The 15,396-nt window shown below is 41.1% G+C and overlaps 1 protein-coding gene across 4 annotated transcripts in view; it reads right to left on the minus strand.

The window, feature by feature from the left end:
• Positions 1–15,396, minus strand: part of TCF20 (transcription factor 20) — a 132,499-nt gene that overhangs the window by 46,816 nt on the left and 70,287 nt on the right. The gene's annotated exons all lie outside the window — the stretch shown is intronic.

Here is a 15,396-nt window from a genome sequence, read left to right on the forward strand (position 1 = left end):
TTGTTCAAATAGAAGATCACCAGAGTCCCAATAAAACAGGTATACAAATGAGGAGATGCAGGCAATGTCTGGCATCATGTTCTTTTCCCATCTGACTCTCAAGATTTTTTTTTTTTTTTTAATCAGTATGTATGTTATATATAGAAGGCTCTAACTCTACCATTAGGATCTTTCAGAAAGTCACCCTGGTTATATCTGGGTTTCTACTGTGTGTGTATGCAGGCTACAGAATACACACAAAAACACCCCATTGCAATGCATGTCTCCACAGTCCCTCTTCGCGAACTCAAAGGCATCTTTGTGTTGCAGCCTTGATTCATGCAGCTTCATGTCCACAAGAATATTACTGAAACATTTACCAGAATCAGAAGGAAACTTTCAAATTGTTAATACTTCCAATTCTGTTTCTCCCTTTATAGGATGTCAACCTTACTGCTGTTTTTATCTTATACTCTAATATTTTAAGTGTCGTACTATAAGAGAGATCTTGCTGTTCTGCTAAACTTCCTTTTTTTTTTTTTTTAGAATTTTAGAGACTAATATATCACATGAATAACACTGTGAACACCATGCCGATCTGTCCAGTTTGGGCTTCTTATGGATAAAACACTCCCTTCTCTGAATTATTCCCTCTGATGTTATGAGCTTGAAGTCGCTGCTGTCAAAACTGGGGTACCTAATACAAGCTTCTTTCTCCCTTTTTGTATGACTTGCAGTTAAGGTGAAAAATGGGACAAAAAAATAAAAGCAGGAAAGAAAACATACATAGAAATAGAAGGAAGTTATCAAACTAAAGGTAAGGGAACGTCTAATGTAGCTGGCAGATGTTAGAAAGCAGCTTCTCTAGATAAGCAGTGTGGGGCTGTGCAATCAGCAACATTCACGGGCTACGGAGACCGCGCGCACACCCCGGCAGTCACATGCTTGGCATCCTCTGCTCATGAAAGCAACATTTCCACCCTCATCACAGGCTCAGTCTCTCACAGAATCTCAGACTAATTTTTAAATATGACTTTAATAAAGCTTACTTTGCATAGTCTGAACAAGGTCTCAGAAAGCCTCTTTTGCATTACATCGCACAAAAAATTACATCACAGATGATATTCATTCTTCTATAACAAGACTAACAAAGGCTTGAAAACTGCTAGCATACATTAGCAATGCTAGGGAACATTCTTAAGACTTCCTCACTATTAAAAACAATAATTTTCATTACATAATGGAACAGAAACAGCTCCGGATGCTGTAAAATACCTTTAGGAACAGAGATCCAGTAAAGGTCAACCTGAGGCAAATTCCTGTCCTCCATAATCTCATGCAATCACATAATATTTATTTAGTCCAAAAGATATACACACGAATGAAAAACAGGGAGAACATGGGTTTCTCCTTCAGTTTTTTGTGGTTGGTTGTTTTGGTTTTTTTTTAAATCTTGGTAGGTTTTCAACAGGAGGACTTAAATTACTGGTGCCCTAAGCAAATGCTTTCTGTTTTCATGTCTCTTACAGAACAATACTTGCTTCAAATACCTTACAAGGAGCTTGAGTAACACAACCAGTAGAATAGGAGCCAAAAAAAAAAAAAGGAGGCATTTAATTAATAACAGGAGTACAAAAAGATAGGAGGTACTTCAATCCATTACATCATTGATAACTTGAGACACAGAACACATTTCCTATCATTAATGTACTATAAATACATGACTATTACTATTGCAATAATCTTTCTTAATAATAACAGTGCTGTAAAGTGCTTAGATCTAAAGTGCTATGTTCTCAGCAAAACCACCGAGAATAATTCCATGGGCAAGTCTTGTTAATAAAACACTCAGACAGATGAGGCCTTCAAACTCTACCTAGATCCACAGGCAAAAATAAACATATTTGATTAAATTTTTACTGGAAGCCTTTAAGGAAAACATTTTCAGCTGGTACATACTCCTCCACATGCAGGAACTCAAGAGAACAATACACCAGCTGCCGACCAGAGACTACAACACAATCATAGAAAATTTCGTAATGGTGGTACACAACTGTAAACCCATCCCCAGCAGAAGGAGCAAAGTCCCACCTCCAAAAGTGTGCTCCATCAACAGCCACAGATTACACACATTTACAGTATTTTCCAACGCACACAACAACTCCCAAAGCCTTCCCCGTTTACTCAGAGCGAAGGTAAGATACTGGCACAGCTTTTGCTACTCCAGTGTCACACCTACACTCTCACTACATGTGCATCCAGCTCTCTCAATAAAGCTTCATGATTCTCCTCAAGTATTTATAGCCTGTAGCTGTTGAGCCACCTAAGCATATCTATCTAGAGATTACAGACTACATTCACTAGCCTAAGCAGTTTCACTCTGCTCCAACACATTTGTTTCTTCCCCAATAGCCCGGTAATCAAAATCTGTCTTCAACCTGGTAGGAACAAAGGACGCATATTACAAGCTTGTGTGGCTGATAAAGAAACAGCCTCACTTATGAAATCACTGCATGTAAATCACGAATAGAGAGAAGCAGTAGGTCCTCTTATCCATATCTCAAACTTATCTGTAAAACATCTGAAGTTATTTCAGGCAGTCTTTCAACATACCTTCCCCGTGTAAACTTATTTTTAAGCACATCAACAATGCCGATTTTGTTTCTTGTTTAATCATCCCAAACAACCTTGTAGAACTTTGTTAACATAGGAATTCATCTAAATATGGAGCTACTGCATTGCAATCCTACTGTGAGCAAGATTATCAAATGGTAGTCAACAGCATGTAAGCATCTTTCAACAGTTCCTGCATATATAAGACTTCCCCCAACCACTGCTGATTAACAAGGTTCATCAGTACTCCCACACCAAGATTACTGTGTGAAGTGTTCTTCTTCAACACACTGTGCTAATTTTTTTTAAAATCCATATAAATTTTTAAAACTTTTTTGTCCCAATTATCAAAGATTGGACAAATACAGGACAGCTGCCCAGATCTTCCCACATAACACTGATGCCTGCATAGTAGTGCATCATTACAGGCAGAGCTCAAAACAAGCGAGCTAAAAACCAAAACACTCTTGGGGAACGCTTAATTCTTAATGATGAGCCTATAAAGGAGTAACGAAACCAGCATTACTTAATTCTGTAGGACATAAGTGAGGTCTTTCTGCTTCGTTAAATTTTCTTTAGATTTGGGTTGACTACTGCGACCCATCTGTGCAGAGACGTCTCAGGCAGCAGTCAAATGGAATATATTTTCAGTGATCTGTCAAAGACCTCTCATTTCCTAGCGTGCTTATCAGGGAAGAAAATGTAGTTACAGACAGATGACAAACAGTAAGATAGCATTTTCCGTAGTCAAAAAACGTACATGAACAAGTGGAGTTTTTATAGTGTCCAGGCTTCTGATCAAAATAGACAGATTTGCTAAATGCTGTGCAAATAACAGATATACAATACATCTCCATAGCCTTTTCTAGTCACAACCCATACAAAATGCAAAAAATTACCATTTTTGTCCTTCCTCACTGTATCTTCTTAAAAGTAGCAGAGCATACCCGCAACCAAACACCTCACCAAGCCAGAACTTGAGTATGAGCAACTCTAGCATAATCTGTAAGTAAACAATCCCCATGATCTGAATTAAGCCTTAAATACAAGGAAAAAAAAAAAAGATTGCCATGTACTGAGCATCATTTCCATTGTCAAGGCCAAGTTGCTAGCCCTCATTTCTGTAGGTACAGTTATTACTTGTACACCTGACCAATGGATGGGAATAGACTGGTCTTGTTTTAGCTTTGGAGGAACATTACCTGCTTTTAAGAGAAGACAAATCAGCTATGTAGGCTTACATCTTAAGTTCATCTAAGACTGCATTTTTCTTCTACATTTGATGCCTTTTTAAATTAAAAGGGAAACGGGTTTTATTTTTCAACCTTAGGTGCGATATGGAAGTAAACCATAGCCAGCACTTCAAAAGGCCACCAGTTTGTCCAAGCAATAATACTCACTGCTCACTTCCTCTAAAAAGTTGCGGTTACCCTGAACTGCAAAGAGATTTTCTTCATACCTTTCTACAAAGCTCTTTCAGATCCTGATCCATTAAACATTCCTTTTACACACTACAAACAAACAGAATTATCTAAGGCATGGGAAACTTTGATATTGTCTTATTCACCACTGCACTTCTAGATAAAAAAAGCAGTCAAATGTGGCTCTCAGATTTACAAAGCCATCGTATTTTAGTCTATCAAAGAAGTCTTACTACACTACTCAAGGTTTAAACAGTATACAGTTAATTTTCACTGAGAGTCCCAGAACCTGTTGAAGCAGATAAAGTATCTTGGAAAGTATATAAAAACTGAAGTTAAAATCAGAATACTAAGTTACTGAAAACAGAATTTTACATTATAAAAAAAAAAAAATCACGTCTTAAAAACACCCGTTAGTAGTTGTCACACATGCTTAAGTGTCTAATACATATTAGCAACATGTCTTGCAAATGAGTGCTAACACCGGTCTTGACAAAAAAACCTGAATTTTGTCTTGCCCAATGAAAAACTTAATCAAGAGATCCTTCAAATGAGTTAAAGCTTGGCCAAGTGGATTGTAACTAGTTTCCATCATCTCATAGAGACACTATGCCTTCTTTATCAAAATCTAAAACAGCTTTTTAGAAAGTCAGAATGTATGAGCTTAAATCCAAACAATTAAGGAAACGGTTCTCACAGAATGGGTGAAGAACAGATGAGCGTGGCAGAAGGAACACAGTGAGCTTTGTCAGTTGAGAGAGGGGAATGCTCTGGGGATTATTGTGCTAGATAAGATCTACGTTCACTTCTTATTTCATGTATTTCCCTAAGTGGCCACAGAAAATGTTACTAAGCCTGAGTCATTGCATCTTCCTATCTCACAGGGGAGACATGAACAGACGTATTCAGAGTATTCAACTGCTATAATAAAAGGCATCATATAAACAAATAACAACAACAAATAATCAGAATTTTGCATGTGGCTATTATTTGACTGCTGATTTCTTCCCCTACCCCCAAAATATTTTTTCTGATTTTTTTTTTCCCAAAACATTTGGATAACACCAAATTAAAAATACCCAACCAGATTTTTTACGTCTGCAAGTCTTCTCTGCTCACTACGTGTACAGAAGTAAAATACCATCTCCAGTTTAGCTCTGCTCCTTGAGTGAAGTGTACTCTTAAATTCATATTCTTAAACATGAAGAAAGAAGAAATTGGACAAGAACAAAATTTTATTGTAAGCTGGTATTAAAGTTGTGGCGCTATGAAAACATGTATTTCAAGAAATATAACTGATGATTAAAGTTCAGCAGAATTTTACCTGATTTCGTATATCTGATTTTATTATTATGTCACCGGTTCTCAGTCTCAATCAACAGCACAGATGCACTTAAATAGCTTTTAAAAACCCATCAAGCAATTGCTGAAAGTCATCCATCTAGATTTTTAACAGATACCACTATTTTAATAAGAGCGTATGCAGATCAATCAGATTCCATTTTATGTCAAAGATTAAAACAACAATTTTGGTTTCAGATATAGGGTCAGTCCTCTGTGCACTAAGTTAAGAGGTCCAGCCTCCTACACGGTGCTAACACAGCCATTCATGCAGCAAGGCAGATCAGGGAACAGATATGGTCAGGAAACAATTCTGTGAGGGAGAAAAGCCATTTCTGAACTGACAGGTCCATTCACTGTATCATTACACAAACATCTGTACCAGCAAAACGGACACAGCAGGAACTACTTAAGTGGCATGGCTACTGAAGTGCACTTGAAATCAGAAGTTCATATTTAAAAGGCTCTTCATCTTTACACAACAGTCAAACAACTCTTCCCACCATCAAAATGAAAATAATATTGAATCCTCGGCTCCTCATTTCTTTTCTCCAAGCTGCAGATCAGCTGACTGCACATCCTAACCCAATTCACTAGTCCTCTGAAAAGTTTGGCAACTCATTATATGCTGCTTTGACAATAGAGCAAAATCTGAGCAACCATTTCAAGGACAGCTTCTAATCTGCTCTTCACCTCCTCAGACATGTGAGACAGGAGGTTCAGCAAAGGCATCACAACTCGCACCGTATCTTCACCTTTCAGTTACAAAATTGAAGACAGTGAAAAGAAGTCAATTATTAATTGCAAGAGGAAAGCAGAAAAGTGTGACTAGGGTCACCAGGTTCTATCTGTTCAAGCTCCCACTTCCATTGCAGAAATTAATCCAGTACCAAAAATACTCAGAACTATACAGCAGTAAAAAAAAATATTAAAATCTAACAAATTGCTTTTAATTAACTTTTGTAATTTGTTCACACTGAGTAGCAGCTCCTGCCTTTAAAGTCTTAAATGCATTATCTCTTCAAATTACGATAAGTTGCTAAGATGAATTCTTAGGTCATATTTAATATTACCTGTAACACGTCTGTCTTTTCAATGTAGTCTATACAACTAAGTCTTTTTATTCCATTTCACAATATGTGGTGCAATGAGCCTGTAACTAAGACTCCTGGGAACTCCTCGAGGTAAATGAAGTAAATTAGCACAAAATCTCTATCACTTATATGCAAGTATTATTGCAATGCAGGTTATGCATTGTATACAAGAATTAAATCAATTGATTAGGATAAAACCATTGTTGCGCATAATACCACCTAGTTACATTCTATGCAATAACATTAAAATCAGGTAGAAATATAACCACAGTCTACTTAAATCAACAAATTAAAGAATTATCATTCAATTGCAGAAAAGCTATACTCAAATTTATGTCCTCCAAACCTCTCACAGATAATTTTTGTTCCTTTAAGATAACACAAGAAATTCAGCTATACACTATACCACTTTCAAGTTTCACTAGCCAAGGTTATCATTATTCCTATCAATTTAGCACTTCATCCCCCTGAAGTGTCAGAGATTTAAGAGTAATTTGGGTGTGGAAGGTCTGCAAATACTCCTGCCATGGAAGACTTGTGAAAAAAATACAGTCAAGGCCATATGATGTTTACTGATAAAATGTTAGGGTTTTTTCTAACATAAGAAGTAGATGAACTTCCCTCCAAAAAAAAAAAAAAAATCCAAGCATTTTTAAGATTTTTACACTAAAAACCCAACAATTGTTCCTCCCCTGACATCCTTCCTTGTCTCCTGCAACCTATATCCTCTAAACCTCACTTTGCTTATTCCTCCACCCTCTGGATTCCACAGCATCTGCCTCATGCTGAAGCAAAAAGTTGAAGCAAACCCATTCCTATAATTCAAGTGTTGTCTCCTAAGAGATACTAAGATGGAGAAAATAAGACTACAGCCAGTTACAGGGAGACAGGTTAATACAAAATAACTTAATAGATTTAAATAATTCAACAAAAAGATTACTTCAGTAGCAGCACTATTTTAAGGTGTTCCTCCTCCTTCCTACCTTCCCATCCACAAGACTTTCATTCCCACCCCAGCACTGCAGGTTTTCTTTGGATTTTTCCGTTTGGACTAGTTTCTTGAACCATCTCATTATGCATCTCCACTGTAGTTATACTGACATAACCAGCAGACAGATGACAGAGAGGAGGCAGCATACTGCAGTGTTGGAGCAAACAGTTAAGAACTCCTTAAGTTCATATTTTTTTAAATTCCTGTATCACTAAGCCTTGGCCTAAAGCACTTAAATTAGTTGACTCTCAGCAGCTCTGCCATGAAGCCAAAGAAGGCCTTCCAGAAGGTCTCTTTCCACTTCAACTGCATGTGTATAAGGAGATTAAACTTCTAACACATCTCAGTTAAATGTCTGAAATTATATGGCATAAACTCAGGCCACCATAACCAACAAACAAGATACTGTACCCTTGTCACTTTAAACTGCAGACACCCAAACTCCACGCTTCTAAGTTCTGCTGCCCCAGCCAAAGGCACGGTGAATGACAACAGTAGTCAGACTACACCCCAGCCACAAAATTGATGAGCATAAGCAATTCACAGAAGTGAACAAGCTACAACTGCAGATCTTCTCACAACTGGGGTCTAAAGCTTTCTCCTCCCCCAAGCGATCTCAGTATCACCACAGTGACAGCGTCAGGCAGTGTTTGAGGCTGTTAATGGAGATACGTGCAAAGTTGATGGACAAAGTTTCCACTGCATGTATTCCATCTCGTATCCTAGAGCATTTATCCTGAAGAAGGTCAGCAGTTGAAAGCAAACAGAAGTGTTGAATTCAGCACTGGAGAAGAAAGAACACCTCTATAAATACAGATTAGTGAAGGATAGCAAAGATGATGCACTCAGAATAATTTTTTGGAAATGCTAGAGTTAAGATGTCAAAGTAAGACAGAGGGAGCTGTAGATGGTCCACTACTCTGAGAATCAGCCCCATCATTCTGCTAAACTTGAGCTCCTGCAGTCATTCATCCTGCACACCAGGGAGAAGAGAAAGAACAAAACCAGAAGACTCCAGTTTCTTTCTCCATCCTGCCTTCCCTCAAGAGGAAGCTAAATAAAGAGGGACAATTAACATAAACCATACATGATGGATTATATATAATCATTCCATAATGCTAATGTATTCCTAGAGTTCTATTACAAGAACATAAAGATGAGATGTTGTTTCCTCCCTTGCACTGAAACATCCAAACATTCAGTGAAGAGCTGAAAAGTTTGCCACATTGTTTCAGCTAGAAAGATGACAACAAAGATAAGTCATTGACTTTTGCCTTGAGAATTTATCCTCATTTAATTCTTTGTAACTTGTTAACCAACTGGGCAAAAGGATCTTACTCTTTAGCTTATTTCGGAAGGGCAATGTACACATGGAGCTAATCAGGACAAATTTCATTAATAAACACAGCCTAACAAAATCTTTATAAACACTACAGTTCTGTGGATAAGCAAGGAAGTTTATTTCCTAATTCCTCCTTCTGTCCACATTTAGGAGCTTCCTGACCCTGTTTCTTGAGGTAAGAAATGTACTTCCCCAGTGAGCTTGATCCAGATTCACTCAAGTAATCTTTCTGCACCAACTTCAACATGCTTTTGATGGGGCTGTAGAGTACACATATAGTTAACCTGTTCTCCTACCCCTCCCACTTTCAGCAGCTCTATTATATATACACACCCCTTTGGTTTTCCACAAATTCCACCTTTCAAACATACAGCAAACTGTATTTCTGCAAAGCAAGACAAGGAAACAAACAAAATGAACACACGACAAGTCAAATTTCTATACCCTAATTGCAGAATACTAGCATCATTCAAAAAACACACGTACTCGAGAAATTCTTGAGAAAGAAAACAGTTTTGTCTCTGATAACTGGAACACAAGAAGATACCAAATGTACAAAAGTGCTCCAGTACAAAAGGAAAAAAAGACCAGAAGGCAAGAATCACCACCCTGCTTCCCAAACTGCAGTAAACAGGATGCTGACTGAAATGAGAAGAGTGGAGATGCAGAATACCACACCACAGTGGACCTCCCTGGGTCATCACCAAAGCCAATCCCCTACCACAGCTGGCAACCAAACAGTTCTGCATCAGTAAAGTTCTCTCTATGAGCTCTCACAGTAAATGAGGCACTAATAAAGGCAAAAGAAGGATGTTTCTCCACTACAATGCAATGATTTGGAGAAAAGGGGGATAAAGATAGCACTTTTTTTTTTTTTTTTTTTGCCCCCATGCAAAATGAATAGCGTCACTTTGGAGCAATTCACAATTATGCTCCTTCTACTTCGGCTCTCCAGCAGTACAGAAGAGAATCTGCCACTCACTGAGCGATGCCCTGCGATATAAAGACAATCTGCTACCACCTTCTGTAACAATTCTGCCCAACTCATTTAATTCTCTGCCTGCTAAGTGTCTATCATACTTTTCAAGACCTATCTAAAAGACCATTTTTACATAGCAATATACACAAGGTATGGTCAAGGATCAAGAACATCGGAAAATCTGATGAGCACAACTTTTCATGCAACTATGTTGCAGAAGGGGGAGAAAAACCTCCCCATTTCCACATGCATGGAGAGATAGGGAAAACTTAGTGACAAACCAAAATGTACACCATATGACAGAACACTGATGACTTCACTTTTTTTTCCCCCCTTAAATGCAAGATGAGAAACAAAAGGAAAAAACAACATAATATAGAATCATTTAGATTGGAAAGGACCTTTAAGATCATCAAGTCCAACTGTTAACCTAACACTGCCAAGTCCCACTAAACCATGTCCCTAATTGTCACATCTACACATCATCTAAAAACCTTCAAGGATGGTGACTCAAGCAGTTTCCCCGGTGTCATGGTTTGAGCCCATAGGGCAACTGAGCACCACGCAGCTGTTCACTCACTCCTTCCCCCACCAGGAATGGGAGGAAGAATGTGAAGCAGAAACGACTCAAAGAATCCATCTAAGGACAGGGAAGAGTACAGCTCACCCATTATGGTCATTACTCTTTAAGGGATGAAAACAAAACATCACGCTAACAAAGACAACACTTAACAGACAAGGTGGGAAAGTGAAAAGGCCACTACATCTAAAAACACCTCCCCCCACCCCTCCCTTCTTCCCGGGCTCAGCTCTGCTCTCCATCTCTCTACCTTCTCCCCCAGCAGCGCAGGGGGCAGGGGATGGGGGTTACAGTCAGCTCGTAGTCAGCTCCTTCTCAGGAGGAGGGGTAACGCCGCACATTCCTCTCCTGCTCCACGTGGCTCCCCTCTCACTGCAGACACCTCTCCACAAACCTTCTCCAGCCCAAGTCCTCCCCATGGGATGGAGCCATTCCCACACTGATCCAGCATGGCTCACCCCCACGTGTTGCAGTCCCCCCAGCAAACCACAACAGCAGGAGGCTGCTTCTCCCCTCAGGATCCCAGCTTACTTTAAGCGCAGCTGCCTGTCCTGGAGTGGCTTTCTCCTCAGGCTCCAGGTCAGCTTCTCCTCCACCACGGACGGACCCCCATGGGTGGCAGGGTGGGCAGCCCTGCTGCCTCGGCACGGGATACGGGGGTCTCTGCTCCGGCACGCTTCCCTCACACCTCCCTCACATCCTTCTCCTTCCTCCCACCGACCTCGGTGTCCATCCTTCCGGCAACTCCTCCTCACGAGTCCCCACCCCCTCTCTCAGGTTCCCCTTCTTAAATACGTTATCGCAGAGGTGCAGCCGCCATCACTGACTGGCTCTGGCCAGGAGCAGGTCCAACCTGGAGCCGGGGGGAGCTTTTAAGCAGTTTCTCACAGTGGCCACTGCTGTGGCCCCCCTCCCCCCGCTACCAAAAAATCATGCCACGGAAACCCAGCACACCTTGGCAGCCTTTTCCAATGCTTGACAACCCTTCAAGTGAAGAATTTTTTCCTAATATCCAATCTAAGCCTCCACTGGCACAACCTGAGGCCAATTCCTCTCGTCCTATCACTTGTTACTTGGGAAAAGAAACAGACACCTGCCTTAATACAAACTCCTTCAGAAAGTTGTAGAGGGCAATAAGGTCTCCCCTGAGCCTCCTTTTCTTACCCCACTTCCCTCAGCTGCTCCTCATAAGACTTGTGCTCTAGACCCTTCACCAGCTTCACTGCCCTTTTTGACATACTCCAGCACCTCAATGTCTTTCTTGTAGTGAGGAGCCCAAAACTGAGCACAGTATTCGAGGTGAGGCCTCACCAGTGCCCAGTACAGGGGGATGATCACTTCCCTAGCCCTGCTGGCCACACTATTTCTGATATAAGCCAGGGGCTATTGGCCTTCTTGGCCAACTGGGCACACTGCTGGCTCACATTCAGCTGGCTGTTAACCAACACCCGTGGGTCCTTTTCTGCCAGGCAGCTTTCCAGCCACTCTTCCCCAGGCCTGTAGCTTCGCATGGGGTTGTTGTGACCCAAGTGCAGGACCCGGCACTCAGCCTCGTTGAACCTCACACAACTGGCCTCAGCCCATTGATCCAGCCTGTCCAGATCCCTCTGCAGAGCCTTCCCACCCTCAACCGGATCAACACTCCCACCCAACTTGGTGTCATCTGCAAACTTACTGAGGGTGCACTTGATCCCCTCATCCTGATCACTGATAAAGACATTAAACAGAACTAGCCCCAACACCGAGCCCTGGGCAACACCACTTGTGACTGGCCACCACCTGGATTTAACTCCATCCACCACCACTCTTTGGGCCCAGCCATCCAGCCAGGTTTTTACCCAGCGAAGAGTACACCTCTCCAAGCCATGAGCAGCCACCTTCTCCAGGAGAAGCTGGGGGAAACAGTGTCAAAGGCTTTACTAAAGTTTAGGTAGACAACATCCACAGCCCTTCCCTCATCCACCAAGCAGGCCACTTTGTCATAGAAGGGCACCAGGCTAGTCAAGCAGGACCTGCCTTTCATAAACCCATGATGACTGGACCTGGTCCCTTGCTTCTCCCATACATGCTGCTTGATGGCACTCAACATGATCTGCTCCGTAACCTCCCCCAGCACCGAGGTCAGACTGACAGGCATATAGTTCCCCAGATCCTCCTTCCAGCCCTTCCTGTAGATGGGCATCACATTTGCTAACCTCCGGTCAACTGGGACCTCCCCAGTTAGCCAGGGCTGCTGATAAATGACGGAAAGTGGCTTGGAGGAAGCACTTCCACCCGCTCCCTCAGTACCCCGGGGTGGATCCCACCCAGCCCCATAGACTGTGTGTGCCAAAGTGGTGTAGCAGGTCGCTAACCATTGCCCCCCGGATAACGGAGGCTTCACTCTGCTTCCCATCCCTGTCTTCCAGCTCAGGGGGCTGGGTATCCCGAGAACTACTGGTCTTACTATTAAAGACTGAAGCAAAGAAGACATTAAATATCTCAGCCTTCTCTTCATCCTTTGTCACTGTGTTTCCCCCTACATCCAATAAAGGATGGAGAATCTCCTTAGCCCTCATTTTGTTGCTAATGTATCTATAGGAACATATTTATTGTCTTTTACAGCAGTAGCCAGATTAAGTTCTAGTTGGGCCTTCTAATTTTCTCCCTGCATAACCTCACGACACCCCTGTAGTCCTCCTAAGTTGCCTGCCCCTTCTTCCAAAGGCCATTAACTCTCCTTTTTTCCCTGAGTTCCAGCCACAGCTCTCTCTTCAGACAGGCCAGTTGTTTTCCCCACCAGCTTATCTTCCGGCACATGGTGATGGCCTGTTCCTGCACCTTTAAGATTTCCTTCTTGAATAATGTCCAGCCTTCCTGGACTCCTCTGCCCTTCAGGACTGCCTCCCAAGGGACTCTGCCAACCATTCTCTTAAACAGGACAAAGTCTGCCTTCTGGAAGTCCAAGGTGGCAATTTCTTACTTCTCCAAGAATCAAAACTCTATCATTTCATGATTGTTGTGTCCAAGACTGTCTCCAACCATCACTTCACCCACAAGTCCTTCTCTGTTTGCAAACAACAGGTCCAGCAGGACACCTTCCCTAGTTGGCTCGCTCACCAGCTGTGTCAGGAAGTTATCTTCCACACACTCCCGGAACCTCCTAGACTGTTTCCTCTCTCCTGTATTGTATTTCCAGCAGACAATATAACGCTGATCATGCAAGCGTTCTCTATATTTATCATATAACCGTTTATGTCAATTAAAAAAAACCAAAAACAAACAAACAAAAAAATCCCACACATACAGTGTTCCCCACTGTTCCAGAACTTCTACCCATAGGAAACACTGTTGGACAAATCAAATTTCATGAAAATTCAAGTGTATACAGGTATTTGACCAAAGGTAACAGCAAATTGCAGATATTGAATTAGAAGCTGGTTAACAACATTTTGTTATGGTATATTCCTTTAAGTTCTGGCAGGTGTGACAGCACATATTCTTCTTTCAGCTAACAAGTTTTAGGTATGTTTTTCATAGTCATTAGCGATGTTGTATATGGACACAAGCCACCTACAGTCAGCTCTGATAATACCAAGTCTCCAGTTAAATGCTATTACCAAGACAGAGTTTGCAGCACATATTTTTACAGGAAAAGTGGTGTGAACAATACTTCCAATAAACTGTGTTAAAGCTTCTAGCATAGTAGCTCCCCATACAATTTCTAGCTAAGTACCAAGCTCTTATCAGAACTCATCAGAGGGTTCTGTTTATGACTTGCAATTTACTAGCAATTAAATGACTGAGTTCATACTAGTAAAATACTCCAAAGTAAATCATCATATTCCACCACAGAATACACAATGATTCCATATGCAGTTATTGGTATGAACACAGACATGCCGCGTGCTTACAACAAGAGAGAGAGAGAAAAAAAGTAATTTTCTAGCTTTTTTGTGTTTGTTGCATCACAACGCAGGCAAGAAATAATGGGCTTCTCAAATGGAGAACAGATCAAATCTCAAAGGGACCCCAGCCAGGGCTCTCAGACAAAGAACCTGGTAACGCTTTTTCCACTCTTCCAATATTATCACCAGTTATAAACACTGCGGTAAAAAGAAGAAACATAAAGAGCACTGGGAAAGTACACGCATATTCACTGTCACCAGGTCAAGCCAACAAGAGGATGCTTGGGCTTTCTTCTACCACATCTTAACCCTGTTCTTGAGGAATCACTAGACAAGAGGCAGGAAAAAAACAGGAGTTTTACTGCAACATGAATGCTTTGTTATATACAGGTCAAAACTGGAAGTTTGACCGCTTGTGCTGTTATTCACAAATGCAGAACAAACAAGTTCAAGAGTTGGTAACATTTAATTTTCACATTTTTTTTTGTCTTCAAGGGCAAATAGGCAGCATATCGCAACTCTAGAACATCCTGAATTGATCTTATCCTCCAAGAGGGCTAAACAGAATCCGCTTTTGATTACCCATCAACCTCAACTTCTGAGTCTTTGGGTCTGGCTTCCCTGCCCCACTCCCCACGCCCGCCGCTTTTTTAAAATAAAAGGAAACCCATGTACATCCATAGCAAAGGAAATCGTATGCTTTTCCGAGTGTCCCAAAACAAGCCAATACATAACTCAGTGGTAAGCAGTAGCAGAAAGGAGAAATCAGGGAGTGGTACAGCTAGACACTAGCGTGACACAGATCTACCAGCAGTGCTGTACACGGCTCTAGGACAGAATCTTCTGTTTTTCCAGTCAGTCAAGACTAAAGTCTACTCAAGAACTGTAAGGGAGGGGACCTAGGTCAGAAGAATAACAGTACCATTTTTTTAAAAAAAATAAGTTTGAAAGAAACAGAATTGTACATTAGGATCCCGTTATCAGAATACAGTAGCCTCTCCTGCATGACTCTGGAGAAGTAAACCTCTGTTTACATTGTGTTTGTGTCCTCTATCAGTAGTACTGAACAGTTTTATACCAAAAAATAAAATTCTACATAGCATAACAGCACTATGAGAAGCGGTTAAAATACTTAAGACTACCTTTATTTTAGAAGTCCAAAAGCTAAA

This window comes from Tyto alba, unplaced genomic scaffold (assembly GCF_018691265.1).
Source record: "Tyto alba isolate M040663 unplaced genomic scaffold, T.alba_DEE_v4.0 Super-Scaffold_2, whole genome shotgun sequence".
NCBI classification, from domain to species: domain Eukaryota; kingdom Metazoa; phylum Chordata; class Aves; order Strigiformes; family Tytonidae; genus Tyto; species Tyto alba.